The sequence below is a fragment of the Cololabis saira genome, chromosome 18, assembly GCF_033807715.1.
Source record: "Cololabis saira isolate AMF1-May2022 chromosome 18, fColSai1.1, whole genome shotgun sequence".
NCBI classification, from domain to species: Eukaryota; Metazoa; Chordata; class Actinopteri; order Beloniformes; family Belonidae; genus Cololabis; species Cololabis saira.
The window spans coordinates 2,243,232-2,250,186 of NC_084604.1; positions in this window are offsets into that span (position 1 = coordinate 2,243,232).

A 6,955-nucleotide genomic window follows, 5' to 3' on the forward strand; every position below is an offset into this window, starting at 1 on the left:
ACTCCCCTTTAGGAGGGAAGAAACCTTGAGCAGGACCAGGCTCATAAGGGGGGACCCTCCTGCCGAGGGCCAGACTGGTGGGTCAGGGACGGCAACAGCACAGCAGGCAGGTGGAAGCAGCAACGGGATGACCAGGGGTGGGGACCGCAGGCCGGCACGCAGCTCCAGAAGCTCCGGCCCAATCAGCAAGTCCCAGGTTGGGGTGCAGGGTCAGGAAAAGACTTGTGCTCCGTAATGCAAGCTACAAGCCACCCACGACCACCTGCAGGACAAAAGAGAGAAAAGGGAGGAGAAGGGGGGGCCAGCAACGAGATGACCAGGGGTGGGGACCGCAGGCCAGCACGCAGCTCCCGAAGCTCCGGCCCAATCAGCAAGTCCCAGGTTGGGGTGCAGGGTCAGGGAAAGACTTGTGCTCCGTAATGCAAGCTACAAGCCACCCACGACCACCTGCAGGACAAAAGAGAGAAAAGGGAGGAGAAGGGGGGGCCAGCAACGGGATGACCAGGGGTGGGGACCGCAGGCCAGCATGCAGCTCCCGAAGCTCCGGCTCAATCAGCAAGTCCCAGTTTGGGGTGCAGGGTCAGGGAAAGACTTGTGCTCCGTAATGCAAGCTACAAGCCACCCACGACCACCTGCAGGTTCCGGTGTCCGGCAAAGGATGCTGCAACATGGACAAAAGAGAGAAAAGGGAGGAGAATGTATATGTGATGTATAACACACCTGGGTGCACGTTACGGTTCGGGCCGTATTAATTGCCAAAGTATGCCATAAATTGCGCCAAAATTACACAATTAATTCAAAATAGCAGACTTCCTGTTCGGTTTCGGCCATGGCGCCAAGAGACTTTTCTTTAAGTTGCGACATGAGGTGTGTACCGATTTTCGTTCATGTACGTCAAACCGTATTGTGGGGCTTGAGGCACAAAGTTTTCCGGGGGGCGCTGTTGAGCCATTTTGCCACGCCCATTAATGCAAACCATTAAATATCAAATTTTTCGCCAGGCCTGACTTGCATGCAAAATTTGGTGACTTTTTGGGCACGTTTAGGGGGGCAAAAAGGCCCTCCTTTCGTCAGAAGAAATAAAAAGAAAAAAGAAAGAAAAAAAATTCCTACAGATACAATAGGGCCTTCGCACTGTAAGTGCTCGGGCTCTAATAAATTTAACTTCAAAAGAGGTAGTTGAATGACATCCAGTCAAACTCACAAACACAAGAAAATTAAACTACTTTTTGGCTTAACCTTAGTGCAACATTCTGAATGGCATGAAATGAATAGCAGCAGCTTAATGCAACATGAACATATATAACATTTCACAATTCAAACATGTAAACCATGTTAGTTTCGCTTAGTGCCGCCGGCCGCCGACCGGAAGTGACGCCGGCTGGTGGCCGGAAGTGACGTTAAATGCAACGATATATATAAAACGATTTAATATATATTAAAAACATTAATAACTAGTTATGTCCCGATGTTTTGAAAATGCAGTGATCGGGCCCGATCAATCGGACAACACTATTACATATGTGTTTGCTGCTTCCATAGCGAGGGTCTGTAATTATCTGGTGGCGAAGAGCATCTCTGAATGCACAACACCAGAACCTGCAGCGTGGGAGTCAGAGGAGCAGGGGTAACGGCCCGGTCAGGCGGGGGAGAGATTTGTCCGTCAAGACTCCTCTCCCTGGCCCTGCCCCTTCTCAACTTTCCCCGACCCTGCACCTAACCTGGGGCTTGCTGATTGGGCCGGAGCTTCGGGAGCTGCGTGCTGGCCTGCGGTCCTCACCCCTGGTCATCCCGTTGCTGCTTCCACCTGCCTGCGGTCCCCACCCCCGGTCATCCCGCTGCTGCTTCCACCTGCCTGCGGTCCCCCCCCCTGGTCATCCCGCTGCTGTTTCCACCTGCCTGCGGTCCTCACCCCCTCTGGTCATCCTGTTGCTGCTTCCACCTGCCTGCGGTCCCCACCCCCGGTCATCCCGTTGCTGCTTTCACCTGCCTGCGGTCCCCACCCCTGGTCATCCCGCTGCTGCTTCCACCTGCCTGCGGTCCCCACCCCCGGTCATCCCGTTGCTGCTTCTACCTGCCTGAGGTCCCCACCCCCGGTCATCCTGCTGTTGCTGCCACCTGCCTGCTGTCCCCACCCCCGGCCATCCCGTTGCTGCTTCCACCTGCCTGCTGTCCCCACCCGCGGTCATCCCGTTGCTGCTTCCACCTGCCTGCGGTCCCCACCCCCGGTCATCCCGTTGCTGCTTCCACCTGCCTGCGGTCCCCACCCGCGGTCATCCCGTTGCTGCTTCCACCTGCCTGCGGTCCCCACCCCCGGTCATCCCGTTGCTGCTTCCACATGCCTGCTGTGCTGTTGACGTCCCCGACCCCCCAGTCTGGCCCTCGGCAGGAGGCCCCCCCTTATGATCCTGGTCCAGGTTTCTTCCTCCTAAAGGGGAGTTTTTCTTGCCACTGTTTGGCTTAAGGCTTTTCTCCCACTATGGGAGTTTTTACCTGCCATTGTTTATGTAATAATTGCTCGGGGGTTTATGTTCTGGGTCTCTGGAAAGCGTCTGGAGACAACTTTTGTTGTATTAGACGCTATACAAATAAAATTGAATTGAATTGGGTGTGGTCCAAGCAGCCTCCTGGCTTGCCCGTTCCCCCCATTTACCCCAGGGACTGGGGGCCAGGGGCCAGAGTCCAGGGGTCAGGGTCTGGGGTCCAGGGTCCCGGAACCAGGGTCCACGGGCCAGAGGCTCCAGGCCGACTCTGAGTGAGATGACGCTTCTGTTTACAGTTTGTGCCTAAAAGCAGCTGCTGAGATCAGAGTATATATAAATAAAATTGAAATTGAAAATGATCAAAGACAACATAAGCAGGAGCAAGTGAACCTCCTCCTCTGTCAGGTGACAGCACTTTGTGATGTCTGTGTTCCACGAGTACGCACTCACGACAGTGTCCCTGCAAACAGCTGGGATTTCCTGTAAAGACCTTTTTCTGCACTTTGGATAACATTAATGGCCATTTTACTGTAAACTTGGTCACTGATGAAAGCTTACACTTTTGCAACCACAGGACCTGGACAAGACCTGATGAACTTCTCTGTGTACCGGACTATTCTGGAGACAAATACGAGGTCATCTGGCAGACGGCTAAAGCTGGCTGAATTAGGTTCATGCTACGACGTAATGACCCCCAACTTTAACAGAAAGACTATAAAAGAAAACAATAAATGCGTCCAGACCTGACTGAAGCGCTATGGCAGGACCTTAAGAGGACTGTGCATGATTAAATGTCCAAAAACCTCAATGGACTGAAGCAAAATTGTAAAATAAAATGAAAAGGATGAGGCCAAAATGACTCCATCTAATGTACGAGGCTGCTAACTATGGGGGTATTATTGTTCCAATATTATTTGTGTGTGCGTATCTCAATCTGTGTGTGCGTAAAAAGATTTGTGTGTCTGTATTCAGATTTGTGTGTGCGTAAAAAGATTCGTGTGTCCGTATTCACATTTGTGTGTGTGTAAAAAGATTTGTGTGTCTGTATTCATATTTATGTGTGCGCAAAAATCAGCCGGGAGCTCTCGATTGGCTGTCTTTGTACACGTGGATTTTGACACACTTCTGCCGCGGCAAATCTGTAAAAAGATCTGTGTGTAAAACGATTTGTGCGTCCGTAACTTTTCATTTGCCCTGAGCTCGGACTCACAGGCTCTCGCCAGGCTACAGTAGCAATACAGCCTTCACACCACTAGTCGGCGCGTAGCTCTCAGTCAGTACGTTTATCTGCAGCAGTTCCATCGGGTTTCTGATCATATTAGACATTGTTTGGACTTTTAAACTGCATGCAAACACCTGAACCCCATCTACTTCGGACCTATGTCGGACATTTAGTAATCGGGTTGCATATGGAGTAAGATAACTTCCAAAAAGATGTGTCCATGTTATAACTATTCGTATTCGTAATGATAAACATTTGTATGTAAATAAAAAAGTTGTACCCAAAATTCTGCTGTCACGCACAGCAGTCTGATAAATTATTAGGGTTAGGATTGTTTTTAGTTGAGTAAGAAATTAGGTAAGAAATTGACCTTTTACGTCTCATTTATTCATTCACACACGCACTAATATACTTGGGAAACAGTTAGGCACCAAATATAATATATTTATTTTCTCAGATGGCAAAAATAAGAACTTTATTGATCCCACAGTAATTCATGTTATATCAGCTATAGAGAACAAGGTAGTGCTGAAAAAAACAATAGTCTATCCCCCCTCACAAAAATAAGAATAGAGAAACATATTTTCTCATCAACAAAACAAATTTAAATTTTTTCAAATAACAAAATAACACATTTGAACCATTTTTCAGACAATAAAAGAACTGAAAAAATCTGAAGAATTGTTCAAATATGTTATTTTGTTACTTGAAAATGTTTAAATATGTTTATGTAAAATATGCTTTGTTGATGAGAAAATATATTTTTCTTATTTTTGTGACGTGGGATAGGCTATATATTGTTTTTCGGCACTACCTTGTTCTCTAATATGACATGAATTACTCCTATGTGGGATCAATAAAGTTCTTATTTTTGCCATCTGAGAAATTAAATATATTATATTTGGTACTCAACTAAAAACAATCCTAACCCTAATAATTTATCAGACTGCTGTGCGTGACAGCAGAATTTTGGGTACAACTTTTTTATTTACATACAAATGTTTATCATTACGAATACGAATAGTTATAACATGGACACATCTTTTTGGAAGTTATCTTACTCCATATGCAACCCGATTACTAAATGTCCGACATAGGTCCGAAGTAGATGGGGTTCAGGTGTTTGCATGCAGTTTAAAAGTCCAAACAATGTCTAATATGATCAGAAACCCGATGGAACTGCTGCAGATAAACGTACTGACTGAGAGCTACGCGCCGACTAGTGGTGTGAAGGCTGTATTGCTACTGTAGCCTGGCGAGAGCCTGTGAGTCCGAGCTCAGGGCAAATGAAAAGTTACGGACGCACAAATCGTTTTACACACAGATCTTTTTACAGATTTGCCGCGGCAGAAGTGTGTCAAAATCCACGTGTACAAAGACAGCCAATCGAGAGCTCCCGGCTGATTTTTGCGCACACATAAATATGAATACAGACACACAAATCTTTTTACACACACACAAATGTGAATACGGACACACGAATCTTTTTACGCACACACAAATCTGAATACAGACACATAAATCTTTTTACGCACACACAGATTGAGATACGCACACACAAATAATATTGGAACAATAATACCCCATAGCTAACATCATACAGAAGACCACAGCTGCAGGTTATTGGGGCTAAAAGTGGTTCTACAAGCTGTTAAACCACTTAGTTTTGAAAATGTTTTAAGGTGTTGATGTCATTTACAGAAAATGCTGAAAACATGGCCTCGACAACATGCTGATACGTTGAAAACATGTGCCTGAGCAGCAGCAGCTGCACACGTTAACGAGCCAGCGAGCCTCCAGGGACTTGACCAATCAAAGCGCATCGCCAGTGGAATCTTGACTGATTTTCAGCCGATGCTGTTAGGATGTAATTACAGGTGTTTGGGGTTATGCCGTGGCCAAATCTGCTCCCGATGCACCAGAAATTAGACTTATATGGAATTATATGGCTAAAAATAAGGAGAAAATTGCCACTTTTAATCACAGACGTCAAATTCAAGCAGCAAACCACCACGTCAACATTTTCTGGAGCGTTTCTTGGATGAAAAACTTCCAAAAGGCCCAAGGAATTTCAAATAATGAAGGATTCATATCTGTTGGTGGGTGCAGGTTTGATTAGATTTATTGTAACCACAAGGTGGTGCTCAAACATATGAAGCCACGAACCTGAGCTCCCACAGACGGCGGCCTGAGTGACAGATGCTGAACACTGAATTTGACTGGTTGATGTGTTTTATGGAGCTTGAAAACTTCTAAAAGATCCAAATATTAATTTCCTGCTACAGAAATGGAGGTTTGGACTTTGTCTCAGTGCAGGGATCAGAGACAATGCCGTCAATTCACAGCCAGGCTTGATTTGCATGACGTAGCACTCTGTCCTGTCTTTCCTGTTTTAGATTAAATGGAAATTCTTGAATGGAGTTACGTGTGCCTGGGTCTGTTTTATGAAACACTTCTTCACATGTCACTCGTTGCTCGTTGTGTTTATTGCATTAGCAATTCAATCCCGTTGAGAAGGAGTTCAAGAATTGTCTCAGAAACAAAGCCGAGACTCAAAAGCCGGAGCTCCACGCCTGATCAAAGAATGCCAGAGCTCTCAGATTACCCTCACGGGCTCTGCTCCACTTTTATGACCGGCTTTGACGGCAGCGTCCCGCCGTGGCCACGAGGATTACCCAGAGAGAGGATCCTCTCGGTGTTCACACTGGGCAACAAACCTCCAGAGAGGATCTGATAAAGGTCGTGGAGACAGAGAGCTGGAGACGACCCCGGTTTCTCTCTCTGATGTCCCTCCACTTCCTTTTGTGGCACCAGCTCGGACTCCCGCCCTCACATGGCGTTCAGAAGTAGCAGAATAATACAAGATAATACAAGTAGGAATGTGTGTCTTTCAGTCCTGCGGAGAACAATCGAACAAGTTGGACAGCTGAAATCCTAGATGGGCTGCGACAGTCACACGATGCCTGTGTGTTTTTTGCAGGAGATGCAAGAACATGAGCATGAGTTTCTGTCAGCGTAAAGGTGGTTTAGCATTCCTTCTCCTCCTCCCCTCCCCCTAAACGGGGCATGCTTGTCTCATCAGTTCGACCGCAACAATTCCACTTTTACGGTCAAAATAAGTTACCTAATTTGATCTTATGAAACTTCTTGAGTGGGGCTGGAGGGATGGAAGAGGTTCTACCATCACCACCGTGACTCCTCCCATCCCACAGCCGGCAGAACCCTCCCTCCTGCCGAAGGTTCACTCCCA